Source organism: Psammomys obesus, unplaced genomic scaffold, assembly GCF_907164565.1.
Source record: "Psammomys obesus unplaced genomic scaffold, mPsaObe1.curated_primary_1811, whole genome shotgun sequence".
In the NCBI taxonomy this organism is placed as follows: domain Eukaryota; kingdom Metazoa; phylum Chordata; class Mammalia; order Rodentia; family Muridae; genus Psammomys; species Psammomys obesus.
The window spans coordinates 24389435-24406059 of NW_026585895.1; the positions used below are offsets into that span (position 1 = coordinate 24389435).

The window sequence follows — 16625 nt, forward strand, 5'->3', positions numbered from 1 at the left end:
CCCTGAGAACGATACATGTTCGTTCATAGTCTATGAGTCCTGACAAATGAGACAGGGCAAGGGGTCTCTTCCTAACTATGACTGTGAGCCGAGGGTGATGCTGAGGTTAAGGAAACTGTGCTCCAGATTAAGAATGATGCCCTTCACAAAGGACATCAGACAGGAGCCTTGAGCTGTCCCCACTGGCAGATAGGCGTCTGCTTAAGTCCATTCCACTCCAGACCCACAGAGGGGCAACAAGGCGGCTGGAGAGGGCAGACCAGATACTCTGAGGCCTGCAGCTGACTCAGGTATTTCCTTTCAGCAGCATTTGACCCAAAAACCTGGTCACACTCTCAGAATGTGCTTTCACAGTTTCAGTGTTTAAAGAACCACAAGCAGCCAGGGTGGCAAAGTTCAGTCATGGTTTCCTTCGGCTAGTGGGTTTGGTAAACTGTGTGGCCATCCGCTGTCTCATTTCCACCCATGTTGTTTTCCAGTCTCGATTTTTCATTCTCTCCTAAACTCGTGCTACACACTCCACCGTAGCTTTAGATCCCCTTTTAACAGCTCTCTAAAACACATTTCAGAAAAAGGTTAAGATATAAATAAATAATATTATGACCAGCCTCCCGAAGAGAAGACGACTCTTTGATGCTCAGTGCAAACATTCACGGCGGAGGAAACACACGGGGCAACAGAGGCGAGTGCATTTTAGATGATGTTAAATATTCTTTGACAAAAGCATTTTGTGTGAGTGCTTTAAATCTATGAATAAAAGATTCAGAAGACCATATGGGAAGCGAAGATCAAAGACGATGTGTTACTAGACAAAAACGAGACAAACAGTTCCCTGTGGCATCCCCATAAATTACACAGGAAGTAAGACTTCTGCTGAGGCCCACCCCACAACAGGTGTCCTGATTAGTCAAAGAAATCCAGAGGGAAGGGTTTTCTAACATCTTAGCTAACATTTGAAAACCCAAAGGAAATGGAAGGAAAACAGTAAGATGGCTAGCACAACGCCAGACTCTTGCATGGATTCGGCCCATTGGACTGATGATCCCAAATCCTACTCAGGCAAAGGGTCAGCTTCTGAATAGACAGGTAGAGGGGAATTATCTGTGTTTATGGCCTCAAAAAATGCAGCTGTTCCCTTATTTCTTATCCTCTCAGACCTCCTGAGGACAAAGAAACAGGAAGGAGAAAAATTAAGTTCAAAGCAAAAATGACATGTTCACATAAAAACGTCTTTTTCTTTTGGAGTCAGGACATTTATGAGTGAATGAAGGTGGCAATGGTAAGAGTTAGGAAAAGATTCTTCCAAAAAGGGAAAGATGAGAGGGTTCCTGTTTTTCTACTGTTCTACATAAGATTAAATAAAACACCAATTTGGGACTCAGCTGTACAGACCTAAGAAAAACACTGGTAGCCATAAACTTTCTAATTTATAAAGCTTTGTTTTGACGCACACAATTTCATTCTGTAGTTTGGAATCTAGAATGCTCAGGAGGGCAGGCGAGATTGCCCAGAGGTTAAGACAGCTATCTAAAGCCTGTCAACCTGAGTTCTGTTCCTGGAACCCATACAAGGTGGGGTGAGAGACGCTGTCCCCTGCTATTCATGTGTGCCACACATGTGTGCCCGTCCTAGGTATTATAGATACACACATACACACAGACATAGACACACATGCACACCAGAGGCTGACGTTTGGTGTTTTTCTTCCGCTATTGTTTTCTACCTTATTTTCTGAGAAAAGGCTTCTCAGGAATTCAACTCTCCTAGCTGGCCAGTGCATCATCCCTTTGGACTCTCCTGCCTCCCTTCCCAACGCTGGGATCACAAACATGACTTTTTAATGTAAATTCTGCGGATCTAAGCTTGAATCCTCACATTTGCACAGCAAATGAAATCCATATTCTCAGCTTCTGAAAAGTCACTTTAAAAAGGAATTCTAAGACTGCACCTAACCAAAATATTTATTTTGCTAATAATTCACCAGTTTAGATATTCAAGAGCAAATGACTGGGCCAGTGGTGCTGCACAGCTCTAACTCCACAGCTTGGAAGGCTACGGCGACATCGCCCAATATCCATCTAAAAAATAGTTTGTGCCTACTGGTTAGCCAGACCAAATAATTTACATTTAGATCTTATGAAAGGTGAAGGTCCCTTAACTTCTAAGAGAAACTTTGCTCTAATTATAAAAATAAAGAACACAGCACACTTTAGATTTCTGCCTTGCTCCTGCTTCTTGCCGCAGTCATGTTCTCAACTCTTGATTTATAGACCGGGGCTATAAGAAGCTATTTCTGTGCTGAGGGAGAAATGAATTCACATGTGGGAGGAGGAGAGATCATCAATAACTGTCTGGGGAAAGATCGGGGCCTGGAGACGGTCAGTATCCAGCCACGGCTGCTCTCCTCAGCATCTGAACCCCAGACGAGGGGCTTCAGTTTACAGCTTCATCACACAGCCTCAAATCCACCTGCCTCCTCTATCCCCTGCTGACCACTGTTTCCCACATAAGTGCACAGGATTTCCAACTATCACAGGGGGTGGGGTGGGGGCATAAGGATGAATTACAAGGGTCTCTTAAGCCCACATTCTGATGGCCAGGCCCTTCCAACAGACACAGGGAGTACCTGGTCAGGAATGTTTTCAAGCTCTAGTGTGAATGTCCAGCATGTTTCAGAGAAATTCGAATCCTTAAAGCAACACTAGTTCATAGTTTACAACATGACAGAGGAAAGAGCTCATCAGCTTAATCTTTCCCTTTTACCAGTCATGGCCATAAGTCAACAGGATCCATAAGAAAGGCTACGGAAGACATGGAATCAACTGTAAATTATAACATACAAATTTTAAAACCAGGGCTCGTAAGATTGCCAGGTAAATGCTTTTGCTGTCTAGGACTTGAGTTTGATTCCTCGACCTATGCATTGGAAGGAGGGAACTGACTTCCGTAAATTCTCCTCAGCCTTCCACATTCACGCTGTGAGGTGTCTTATGCCCTCAAACAAATACATGTGATAAAACATTGAATTTCAAAATCAGGGCTAATGAGCACTCTCTTTAACTTTCAGAAGAATACCCACTCCACTACAAAATTTTAAGAGTTTTATTAGGAAATGGCAAGTTCTAATAAATTTTATTAAATTGGCATGGAAATTTAATAAAAATGCAATAAATTAGAACACAGGTGATATGAAGGGGAAGAGGAAAATCAGGAAGTAGATTTGTGGAGGCCAAGGAGGATGGGAGGGTAGAGCAGAAGAAGGGTATTAACAATACAGAGGTTTGGAAAAGCCATACAAAACCTATTTACACACCCACGCATGCACGCACACACTCATGAGCAAATGAAAGAGTTTAACTGGAGTTACCCTATACAGGGGATACTGCCTCAGAAGCTGGGGGCTAGCAAAGGAAAAGCCAGTTCTAGGTAAGGGATATCCCTCTGTCACAGGTGAGAGTGTCCCAGAGAGCTCAGAATAACACTGGTTACGCTGCTGCTCTTGGTTCCCCAGCAGAACTAGACGGTGAGGCCTTGTTGCTGAGAACACCACAACTTTGGCAGTAGGACATGGAGAAATAATGCTGGTAATGACCTGGAAGCTTGCTCTGTGTTGGCTAGCTTTCACAGCACCAGACGGTGCCATTCAGGCTGCTGAAGATGAGGGTATGCCATTAACAGCCATCCCAGCTGTGAACCTGCTGAGCTACCATAACGACAGGCATGGCAAGATATGTCCATGGGTGCAATAACGGCAGGAATGTTATGGCATAGCCCACAACTTTCTGATGGAATTTAGGGCCAGCTCCACAGGAGGAAACAAATGTCTTGTACTGTAAATCTGGCCAAGACGGGGGAGCTCATGGGCCCCAGGGGCGAACCTATTATCACTTTGTTAAATGGACCTGCATCAAACTGTCTCTAAGCTCTTATCTCTATGCCCATTGATTGGTGCAGCTCTCCGCCCTCATCAGAGTCTTTGTGCAATGGGGGTGGTTAATGCAGAAACCTACAACTGGCCAATGTGCAGAGAAGAGGTGTCTGAGGGTGCTTAGCCACCCCTCAGAGAATGGGACCTCTATCACATCTCCTCTCCTCGAGTCGCAGGGAGCATCAGAGATCTTAGCGGGGCAGAAATCCTGTAAGAGCCGGAGGTCAAGGAGGACCACGGCAAAATGGCACTTTCTGCACATGGCAGGTCTGTTGCCCTCATGAACTCACAGCAGCTGTGCTTGCTTACAAATGATCACTCGAGTCAGCTCTGCAGCCTGGATGGCAGTGGCATTTCCGAGTCCCTACCCCTAACGGAGGAGCTGTGGGTAGCTGCTGGCTTCTGGGGAGGGGAGAGTAGTTTTCTTTAAGGGCGTGGCTCCTGGTAAGTCAACATTCCAGCGGATGGAGAAACACTTATGAGAGTACCGGTAGCACATGTGAATAAAAAAAAAAAAACATGAAGTCGGGATGTGAAAGGATTGGGGTGGATCTGGGAGGAGGAGAGAAGAGTGGGCAGTGAATATACAGTTCATTTATATGCAACGAAGACATTCTCAGAGAATTAATAAAACATCATTTTAAAAGGCAAATAAACACCATATATAGTGAATTTTAAAAACAATTTACTGAAAATTAGGTGCTAAATCATCTGACATTTTAAAATCTGTTACGCAACACTTAAAACATAAAATAATATAACGGATCACCTATCCAATTTTACCCACTTTCAACAAAAGTGAACATGTGTTAATATGTATTAAATCTATATCCATTTATTAAAGTCTATACTATAATAACATTACTCCAAAAATTTAACAAGAAAATTCATACCATTTAAAAATACTATATTAGTATTTAAAAACTATTTCTTTCAGTCAGAGCTAATGTAAGGCCCATCTATAGTAAATGGTTGTTTGCCTCTAAAAACCCTCGGTCCTGTTTGATTTCATTTGCTTTGTAGAATCCCTGACAGCCTGAATCTAATTAGCTCAGCAGCCCAGTGCCATTTACCATGCTCTTCTGTCTCCTATATTTCCCAGACTGGTATTTAAATGCAGATGCTGAGGCAAATTTTGCCAAGCAGGTACCATGGTGACTGTTCTGCCTTTCACAGTGTGTCGAACTGGACCATCAGTTTCGGACTTTTAGCCGCCTCCCCTTCCGTGTCAGTATGTGAGGGAGACGTGATTCAGGCGTGCACACACTGTCACTTTCACTGAGAAATGTGCCACGTTTCAATTGAGAGCTTCAGCAGACATCAATGTCATCATGGCCATTGTTTTGTTTGTGATGAGAAGAATCACGAAAGGTTCTAACATGTAAACTTACTCTGAATGTACCACCCTCTTCAATAGAGGAGACATACAGGATGGCACTGTTTCATATCCTACTCAAAACTCATCTGACTGAGAAGTATTTGGTCAGTGCAGTTCAGAAAATAAAGGCACACTCTGCATTCTGTGCCTCCTGTGTATCAGTGCTGGTGTCTCACTGGGAAACACAACCTGAATTTGTTGTGGCTCCAACAGCATTATTACTGATAATACAAGTAACGTTGGGATCAACCAATAATTGACCCAGACTGTAGCAATGATCACAGCATCCTAAAACACTAGATAATGCTTGTTTTTTATTTAGAAAAAAGGCTGGAAAGTACACTCACACTCCATTCCTAAGGACAGTTTTGGTCGAGTTATAAGCAATCTATCCATGCAAACTAAATGTTCTATCAAAGCTTTTGGTGGATGCTAAAATGTACAGTTGTTCAATATAAGAATTTTAGCTATGAACATCTGTAGCCTATGGCTTTTCTCCCTTTCAGTTTTAGAGCATTTTCTTCCCTGTTTAATTGTGAAAGAATACAAGCCCAGGATAGAGAATCTATGCAAAACCAGATTAGATTGATTTGTTATTAAGTAGATCGTGAAGCCTCCGGGAGGACAGCTATAGGAACAATTCAGACATTACAGAGCTGGCAAACAGATCAGGATTTTTTTCTTTCTCCAGGGTGACACGCCATATTCATTTTTACAGCAACTTGATTAACTGCTGAGGATGTGCTAACGGGTGGCCATCACTTTTAGGAAGATAATCACATTTTCAATTTTCTTTTCCAAATATCATTGGACTAGAGCAATGTTGAACAGTTTTCTGAAGGGCTCAGGAAACACCTCCCCACGCACATCACTCTGTCTGCTCTGATTGCCCAGTGTTAACAGCAACCATCTTTTAGCTCATGAAGATCAAAGGGATTCAAGTGAAGGCATGGTCACACTTTCTGCCTAACACAATTGACAGCACAAGTTGCCCTGGCTGAAGTGCTGTTTTTCAAGGTTGTCTTCCAGAATTTCTGAGCTGGTATTTACATGGCTTCCCATATCACGGCTTTGATTAATTAGTAGAAGCAACAACAGCTCCTGCAGATTCAGGTGGGCAAGCACAGTGAGGGAGGCCAGGGCCATAATGGCTTTCCTTCTATAGGGAATGTAGGTGCACAACAGTCAACCAGGAAGTGGGAAGTGGAGGTGGGGAGCTTAAGTCTCTCCTAACTACTTATCGGTACCCCTGTGGAAAATACTATTGTTATGGGAAAATGACAACAATTAAAACCAAATCAAACCAAACCAGAAATCAAACTCTACTGAGCATTAGTAAGATAATGAGTCCTAACATCTCCTAATGCAACCGCCAATCTCGTGAGAGTAGCTCAATGGCTATTCTCTACTCTATTGTACTGCAAAACACTTTTTAAACCTAAGATATAATAAGCAAGGATAGAGCCTGCGTAGCCAGTGCAATCTGTCGAGTACAGAACCATCACAAAGCAATCCGGTGTCTGTGGCCATGCTAAGCACGCCAGTATCCACAGAGTTGCACAGTGATTGCCTTATTAGAGTGGAAATTTCTACAAAGGGGCATACAGATTTGTTGCGCCAGGCTAGGTCCGGGTTTAGTGAGACACTGTCATAAAAGATAGCGGGTTATCAGATGTTTTCTGGCTTCTGCACACACACAATCAATTTCAGATAAACTGGGGATACAAATATGAAATATAAAGCTATAAAACTTTAGAAGTATAGGAAACATCTTTTAAGAATACATCTGGGCTAACAAGAAGGCTCAGGCTAAAAGTACTTGCTGCTAAGCCATTAGAGTTCAATTTCTAGCTGGGTGTGGTGGCGCACACCTGTAACCTCAGCACTCAGGGAGGCAGAGGCAGGTGGACTGCTGTGAGGTCTGGGACAGCCAAGGCTACACAGAGAAGCCCTGTCTCGGGGGGAGGGGTAGTTAAATCCCACAGAGTAGAAACAAAAACTGACTCCTCAAAGTTGTCTTCGGATATAGGAAAGTTATGCTTGGATGTGCACTCATTCACTGCTACCACACACAACATAAATACACAAGTGTAAAAACATTTTTAAGAAATGTACGTTGGTTACGATGCAAACATGCCAGTTCTAAGAGAGTGTGTTTTGGACTCTCACACATGTGAAACACAAGATACTTTCAAAAATGCCTATTGTTAAAGAGGATTTTGGTATTAGAGGTTATTATGTTAAGTAAAATAACAAAGACAAACACATCATGCTTTCACTTCCATCCTGGGGCAGGAAAAGGTGTGGGATGGGTGGTACGCCACGCAGGGTACTGATGTGGGGCTGAAATGGGTGAAAGGGTAGACGCCTGGCTGACAATAGCTAACTATATATCTACATGGCTACAGAGAAGGTAAGGTGTTCAGTATTTCCCCAAATAAATGGTGTGCCTAAGGTGACAGATAGATATGCCCCTTAGTCTGCTCTGATCGCCACTGGGAAACATACAAACACATGATGTAATTGCATGATATATATTAAATGTTAAAGATACAAAACATTTCCATGGAACGTTCACTTTAGTTTAAAAATGTCCACTTTTTAGTATTTTTAAATTTCAACAGAACAGCTGAACAGCTTAGTAGTGTGATATAGCAGGATAAAAATAAAGCTACATGTATCAGCGTGGACATATCTCAGGAAGAAAAGGCAAAATGTATAATGACACAGAATATATTACCTGTGTATATTAGTTAATACCACACAGTTTTATGTATGTTGGTGTTTCGGCTGCATGTATGTGTACATACCACATGAGTGTCTGGTGCCTGAGGAGGCCAGAGAAGGTGTTTTGGATCCCAAGAAACTGAAGGTACAGAGCTTGTGAGTCACCCTGTGGGTTCTGGGAATGAGACCAGGGACTTCTGGAAGAGCAGCCACTGCTCTTGACCACTGGACCATCTCTCCAGCTCCCACCTCCCACCTGACATGCATATTTAAAAAGGAACAGAAAATGCTATCCACGTGTGAATATAAAGTGTATTTAATGTAAAAGTACACAAAGTACATTAGAAGACAACATACCAGTAATTAGCTATAGTTGAATTTTGTGTTTAATCTTTTATAGAAAAAAATTAAAGTCAATATAAGAAATTCTCAGGAATTTTGAATTCTGGCATAAATACTCACGTTTGCCACAACTCACTCTAGATTTGGTGTTTTAGTGTTTCTTAAAGATTACAAATACTGATGACTTCAAAGTGAGAGCCATAAGAGAACAGAGTACTTTAGAGTATAATTGTGTTTTTGGTATGGTGAAAGTAATTACTGATTCCTATGTCAAAAGTAAGTTCTTTTTTTCAAGAAACCTAACATTCTACAATCTTTTATGAAATCCGTTTTAATATACTGTGCATGTATATTCATATAGATTTTTATGAACCTAATGATTCAGAGGGAAAGCTAACAATGTAATTCTTAGTTTGGGTCAATAACTCATTAATGTCAAATAATTTAGGACTAGTAGTTATAGAATATAAACTACAAATACTGTAGAAAATGAAATAATTTTATCTTAATTAACACTTTCTTAAATTAGATAACAACATGGTACATATATTTTACATGCATGCACTTCTGAATCTTTAAAAGATATTTTCCTCTTCATTAATTAGAAAAAAAAAGTAATACAGCTACAGTGCTTTTATATTTAATCAAAGGTACTAGAATAATATTAGAATACTCTGAAATGCTAACTATAAACAATCTGTATTTGTGGTTCCTCCCAGCTACATCACCCACTTAATATTTTTTAAATGCTCAATCTAAGAAATGGTGAGTTCATTTGGGATAGTTAGACTCTGATTAAAATGCTTTGCTATATAATGTTCTTGATTCATAACAAGAATATTTTTTATTTCTCATAAAAAATATCTGGCTAATGTATTACTTGTTGTGTTATTAGTTAAAAGAGGTGTCTAGGAATACCGTCTGCATGCCCTTGGGCTTGTGCCCTGCAGTCTCTGTGATCTAAGTTTAAATCAAGTGTGCGCAACAGCCAGCCATCCCAGATAAAATTCGCTTGTGGCTTAAGTGACAATAAGAAGTAGAAATTAAAAAAGCCGCCTGGAAAAATGGTGCTGAGCTAACTGCCCTAACAATGACTTCTGAAGAGCTGAGCTGGCCAGACTCATTTTCTACCCTTCCATTGCTTATAACAGGAGTTCAGCCATAAAGAACTCAGTGCTCTAAATTTCTCTTCAGAGTGTCTACATGATAAAGATTCATTGTGAAATCCCATGAGTGTTTCTGAATTACATTCAAATATTAAACAGTTTGTTCTTCATTTAGTCTAATTTAGAAATGAAGTCAGGGAGCTCTGACCTTAACTATTAAGAGAGGAGCTAGTGACCAGATCTAACAGGACAGAAGGAAACTGTGATAAGCATAGCAGCACTGAAATAGCTTGACCCACTATGCACAGATGGCCAGGTCAGCAATAAAGATGACTGTAGTAACAGAGAGCAGGAGACAGAAGTCAAGCAAGCAGAGATGGCAGAAGGATGGACAGACAAGACCAAAGGAGTCCCTCTCAGGCTTACCAGTACCCTAACTCAAGTAAGGCTGAAGTAAACACCTCAGGCTTTCCCCTAAAAGTCAAAAGCAGCACTCTTCACATGCCAATAATGAATGACAAGGAAAATGTGGTATGTCTATTCAACACAAGGTATTAGAAATAAAGCCTGAATACATGACGTGAAAGATACCAGATACAAAGGACCAAATGTACAGCAGCACATACATATATATACATACATCCATATACACATATATATGTATACGGGCATTTTATATACATCCATCCATATACACACACATATATATGTATGTATATAAAATGTCCAGAATGCAGTCACAGCAATAGGAGGTAACTCCCAGCATCAAGAGAAGGGAAGAGTGGGACAAGAGTGTTAATGGGTGAACACCTTTATGAATGTTCTAAAACTCACTGCTCTCTGTACTTTGAAAGTATGAATTTCAAGGTTATATGAAATTATCTCATTAAAACAATCATTCAGCAACAATAAAAACCAAGTGGGGGCTGCTAAATCACAAAATGTCAAAAGGACAGAACTCTATCAAACATCTACCTGAAGTGGGAAATTAAGTAACCAATAGCTGTCAAGGAACAATTTTTTCCAAAGACTTTATTTCAAAGAAGGCATTATTTGAAACCATTTATTTTTACAGTGATTTAAAAAAATACTCACTGAATACAAATCTGAGTCATGAAGAAACCTTTTTCTGTTACTGTCAGTCCCAAAACATTTTCAGAATGTTTACTGGTATTGGCAGAAGCCTGAGGGGCACCAGATGACCCTGGAAAATGGAAAACCATGGAACTTTTCCAAGAGCTTCAGCGGCCATGGGGAATCAACTGTTTTCATTAAAAACTACAGTTCTTTTCCTAAGTGGCTATAAGAAGACTGTCAAGGGTGTACGACCTTTTGTGAAGCAATGAAGAGTTCTACTTGTCTTTAAACTCGGATGTGTGTGTGTGAGTGAGAGAGCGAGAGTGAGAGCGGTTGAGAGAGAGAGAATATGTTGGCGCAAGTATGATGGTATTAATGTCAACGCTGCTCCTTCACCCCCTTCTCCTTTATAAGGACACAGTTTTTGTATAGAAGCTTTAAGATATTGACAGCAGCAGCCAGCAAAGAACATTGTGTGTCCAAACAAGATAGATGCATTTGAACATCACATGAGAAAAAAAAAAATCAATAGCCTGCAACTAGAGCCTTTTAAAAACTCAATTTGGATGTAAATTGAGTACTTTATCTTCATAAATGAAAATGTTATTATTTACAAGATAAAGTATGAGAAACAAACCTTTAGCTTGCAGAGAAATACACTTTCACCATGTAAAACTTACCTAGGCCTAGCTGAGAAAGCAAGGGCAGCAGTCAAGGTGAGTTTCTGGGCAGCAGAATAGGATCTCAAGCCCTGAGCCATTTTTGCATTCTGGACTAGAACTCAGTGAGTCTCAAGAATCCCAAGACTCGTATTTTCACTTACTGAGGTCTGCCCTACTGTATTTTCTATTCTTGCTCGGCGCTGTGACCCAGCAAGATGAACAACTGCTGTAATTTCCTTCCCTGAACGAGAGGCGGACGGCGGCTATGTGTTGTGCACCTGCAGGCTGCTTTCCTCAGCTGGTGGTACTTCCTCTCTGCGCTCACTGTGCGCCTGCCATTGGACTCTCGAACCGCTGCCAAATGAGCTTCCCTGGGCTCCAAGCTATTGCTTCCCTGGGATTCTTTGGACAGGTGGGGCCCCACTGAAAATTGTTTAGCTAATAAATGTGGCATATCAGAGTGCAACTTGAAGGACAAGGTAAAAAAGTGACTCATGGGGAATTACTTCCATGTAAAGAAAAAACTGAAGCAAAAGAAACGCAGCAAGCTTTTAAAAGTAGTCTCATTTTTTGGGAGGGTGATGAAAACAACTCTGGATTGCGATAGTGGCCATACAATTCTATGCCAATAGTGTTAGTGAGGAATCACAAAGGAGTGGATTTGTTGTGGTTTCAACACACCCAACTTTTAAATATGGTAGTTTTCTCTGAGTGGCAGAATTATGGATTTTTCTCTTTATTTTACCCTTGTACTTTACAAATGTTTTAAGGTGACCGTTGTTAGACTCTAGTACGGACTGAGAACATGGTACTGGTTACGCTCTCTGTCCACCTCTTTCAGCGTTTTTGGGAACAAAGCAGGGCAGGCTCCAGGGTGAGTGGATAGGCTCAGAGTCTGGGCTTTCTCGTGGTGAGTACCAGGTCTTTCTACTGTCACCTTAGCCAGTTAAACCTAACCTCAGCTAATGTGAGACTAGCCCTCCTCTGATGGCTCTATAGGGAGAAATGGATGAAATCCCATGTTCATCAAAATCTGGAAGTAAAGTTTTAGGACGCATTGTTCTGTGTAGCTCCTGGGCTGTACACAGTGGAGTGTTTTCCTGGGTGCCATTTTTTTTGCCACTTATGTGCATATAACACACCTCTGCAGAGAACTACAACAGGGCATCTTAGAGCTCAGCATCCATTGCTATCCATGACTCTCAAAACCTATGCAGACAGAAAGTCATGGCAAGCTGCCTGCTTAGCAGACCTGAAAGCAATTCATCTATCTACACGTGCTAAATATTGCCCTGAGCCAAGTTAGATGTCAGAATTGGCCCCCGGTGGAATTACTTTCGGCGAAGGTGCCATTTCATCTATCTATGTTCCATTTAGCAATGAGAAATGGCCCTATGAGCTTGTTGCTGCAATTTGTTGGCAGAGACCACGGAGGGTCAAACAGGTTTCACGCGGGAGAAACCACTGAAGTCTTGGCGCCCAGGACGGGAAGCTCCTCCTGAGCAGCCTGGCTCCTTTCCAGCTTGTACATGCTAACATTGTGAGACTCATTAGTGAGGTTTGTGCACTTACATCAGGACTGCTCCTGTCTCCAGCATGGCTGCTAGGACGCTCAGAGCAAAATTGGCTCTCAACCTCAGTAATGCAAAGCATGCTACATGGACATTTTTTTTGTTGTTCTATTTTAATCTTGCCTCCATCTCATCTTTCTAAAATTTACCTCCCCTTTCCCTTAATCCTCACACTTTATTTTTAGCTTTTGTATTTTGAAAGATGTTTCAAATGCGTTTGGATGAGATGAAATATTAACTAAACCAGCTACACTGTACTCGAAATAAGTACTTTCAGGGCTTCTCAAGGTTTAGTGACAATATTGAGTATCATACATCATCTCTGGTACTGACACCATCAAGTCCATATCAGGATCATTATAAATGGATCAGTATTGCTAGCATATACATACATATATATATATGTGTGTGTGTGTGTGTGTGTGTGTGTGTGTGTGTTAGAATGCTAGAAAATAAAACAAATGGAAAATCATATAAAATCAGCTTTCATTGCCTGGTTTGGAACACTTCTTCTGGGGTGATTAATAGAAAATCTGAGCATTTAATTTGAGATTGTTTTAAGTTCTCAATGGAGCACACTGCAGGTGACATTCAGTGGGAGGGAACTGAACTGTTCACTGCTAGAACCACAGTGCAGGTTCCTAAGGAAGACCTTATGTGTTACAGCCTTTTTATTCATAAAGTGAGGACAGTATGGCAAAAATAGTGGGCAACCAAAAAGTTGATAAAATATACTTTTTATATTCTTTCGATGCATCTTTAGAAGATAAAGTTATATAGTCTTACAGATTACCTTACTCTCACTAACAAAAATCTTAAGGAAGATAACGGGTTATAAAATGCCCCTTTTTTTCTGACTAAACTCATTTCACACATGTAAAACAAAACAAAACAAAACAATTCTAACAGGATGCTTTCTGGTTCTGAGCAGGGATCTATTTCAGTGTCCTCTGAACAAATCAGGAGGCTGACAGAAAGGGGATCTGTGTCTCCAAGCTAATTCCTATTTATATCTTCACATTCTCGTTCCAAAGTGGACAGTAAGGGGCTGGAAGGCAGGCAGAGGTAGCGTGTCTATTTTAAGAGTTGTATGGAAACCTAACACAGTAGAAACTTCCTAGAATATGTGTGTGTGTGTGTGTGTGTGTGTGTGTGTGTGTGTGTGTGGAGGTCATCTAAATGAAATCTCTAAGTAAAGGGAAGGACAGAGCCACATTAGACCTCTCCTCACAAAAGAAAGCTTCCAGTACCAAGAATGGGTTACATATAATTGAGTTGTTGGCCAAAGAGGTCCCACGGGGACCCCCAAACCTGGCTATTGCCAGCTCTTCACAAACTGACAGTAAGGCCCTATTGCAGAAGACTACACCTACACAGTTCATTGAATATAAAGAAGTCAAGTTGGTGCCTACCTAGAGCCTTTACAACTAGTATTCACGGCACCGGAAGGAACTCTGTGTACTACTAAAGGCGACAGGTAAACAGCCCAGCTACAAACCTTCGACCTACAAGGCAGTGCCCTACCTACAAGCCGTGGTGGTGCAGTAATGGGCCAGAGCGTGGGGGAGGGACCGACCAGTAGGGCTAAGTCCTACTCCGTGGAGGAAACCCATGTCCAGCACTGCTTGGGTAGCCTCGAACGTGAGATTAGATGGGCCAGGGGTCTGTGCGGAAACCAAACACTACTTTTATGTTGAAGGAAAGTAGCAATAAAATGACTCCTAAGAGCATTCTGCTATACTCATAGATCAGTTACTCGCTCAGCCGTCAGAGCAGCTTCCTCTTGCCGCTGAAGGAGGCAAATCTAGAGACTCTCAGCTGGATAACAAGCAGAGAGACCTTGGCACACTCAGCTCTAGAAGGGACGTTTCCCTCGAACCCCTCTGTGGAAGAGGAGGCAGAAAGACTGTAAGGGCCGGAGGACTGAGGACCCCACTGAATCAAGGCCTTCTAGACAGTAGGGCTGGGGGACACGTGAACTCACAGGGACGGAGGCGGCCCGCACAGGTCTGCATGGCTCTGCACTAGATGGGGGTCGCAGAGCTGAAAGAAGTGGCCACATGCTCCCATCCCTAACACAGAAGCTGTTTCCAACTGATAGCCACTTGTCAATGAAAAATTAGTTTCTTTCAAAGAGAATCTCACTGGGGAAACAAACCATTTTTAAGGGTAGGCCCTGTGCCCAGGAGTAGATGTCCCACACAAAATGAAACCAGCAGCGTCTTTGGAGGGTCACTGACTCACAAAGCTAAGTCAGGGCTTAAAACAGCAAAACAAACCAAAACACCAAAACCACAACCCAAACCAAAACCAAGCAGCCAACCAAAAACCACCCCGCCCTCAACCTTACATGTTCTTTTCATCTATATGACTTCTGGTTTGGTGTTTTTATGGGATTCTTGTATGTGCGAATGTGTGTATTTCTGCACTGATATGTTTTTCTCTGGCACTTTTTCTTGTTTGTCCATTTTGTCATATTCTAATCAAAAGTCTGCTTTGAACGCATGACCATGATGATATCTGTATATCATTTTAACTATTCTAGACTATATAATTCATTTCCTACTTCTATCTTGATAGATAATGAAGTTCTTTCAATCTTCTGCTTTCGCCAACAACACTGCAGTGAGTAGTACCTTTTGTACCATGCACTCCTTTCAAAGTTTCTCCAATGGCTTCCAGTGTGGGGAGTTAGAGACTGTACTTTTACTCATTGTCTAGTTTTTTCCCCGACAAGAAGCATTTTAAAGTAAACTTCTATGAGATCAGAAAACAGTGTAGAATATAAAACTGCACACACACACACGCACACGCACACACACGCACACGCACACACACACACTCTGCTCCGCGCAGCCCTTCTTCTGTCTGTGTTACTTTGGTGTTCTGTGAGCTCATCTTTAGATGACAGTTCTAAAGATGGGGATGTCTAATAATGTCAGCAGTTACAAATGGACTTCAAATGCCCACACTGTCTGAGTATGCTGCTTGTCTGTGTGTAGCCCTGTGAAGGATACAACTTCATGAGTTAATCCCATTCAAACGCACCAACTTGTGCACGCCTGTGCCCCCGCTGTGTGGTCCCCGCAATGCTTACCCTGGGATCTAGCCCCCCAGCCTCCAGAAGAGGCAGCTCAAACCTGAGTGGGGTTTTTTTCCCCTTCTATTTTTAATTTTCTCTAAATATCAACTTTTATAATTGATAGAAATTATTTTTAAAAGTTTAGCAGGATAAATCTGATTTTTCTGAGTCAGCTATTGCCAGGGCCAGGTGTCCTGCACAGCCCTTCACATGATGGATTCATTATCTTACTAATAAAAAATTCCATTTTTCTATTCAACTGGCCCATCCTTTTGACCTCTATGGGAGCACTCATACAAATAACGCACTCACACACGAGACGTAAGTTAAAAAAGACTTCCCAGATATTAAAAAATACATATGTTCATTTATTTCTACACCGTTAGGTGGTCCTATTTGGCTTTATTTATATGCTTTATATCTTAAACACACCAATGTACACTCCTGTCAACGTATACACCTGAGGCTGTAACATTTATGTAAATCCAGTCTAAGAGCTTAAAAACCAGACCGACCACTAACTAGAACGGAGAAGCTACACGCAGCATCTTATTCGGCAAAAGGATGCTGTCTCCAGTGAGCTACAGAAGAAACCGAGGGGAAAAATTTAGTAGTTAGAAATAACTGACGTGATTGGGTGTAGGGTTGTGCATTGTGCAGTTACAGACACCAAGCTTAAAGATGCAAATGATAGAAATAATGTATGATTCTAGCAGCATGTAATCTTTAAAAAGTAGATCTACAGGTAAGCA

At 41.6% G+C, this 16625-nt stretch overlaps 1 protein-coding gene across 14 annotated transcripts in view; it reads right to left on the reverse strand.

Moving 5' to 3' along the window:
- Pkp4 (plakophilin 4) overlaps positions 1 to 16625 on the reverse strand; it is a 209805-nt gene that overhangs the window by 70054 nt on the left and 123126 nt on the right. The window lies entirely within an intron of this gene.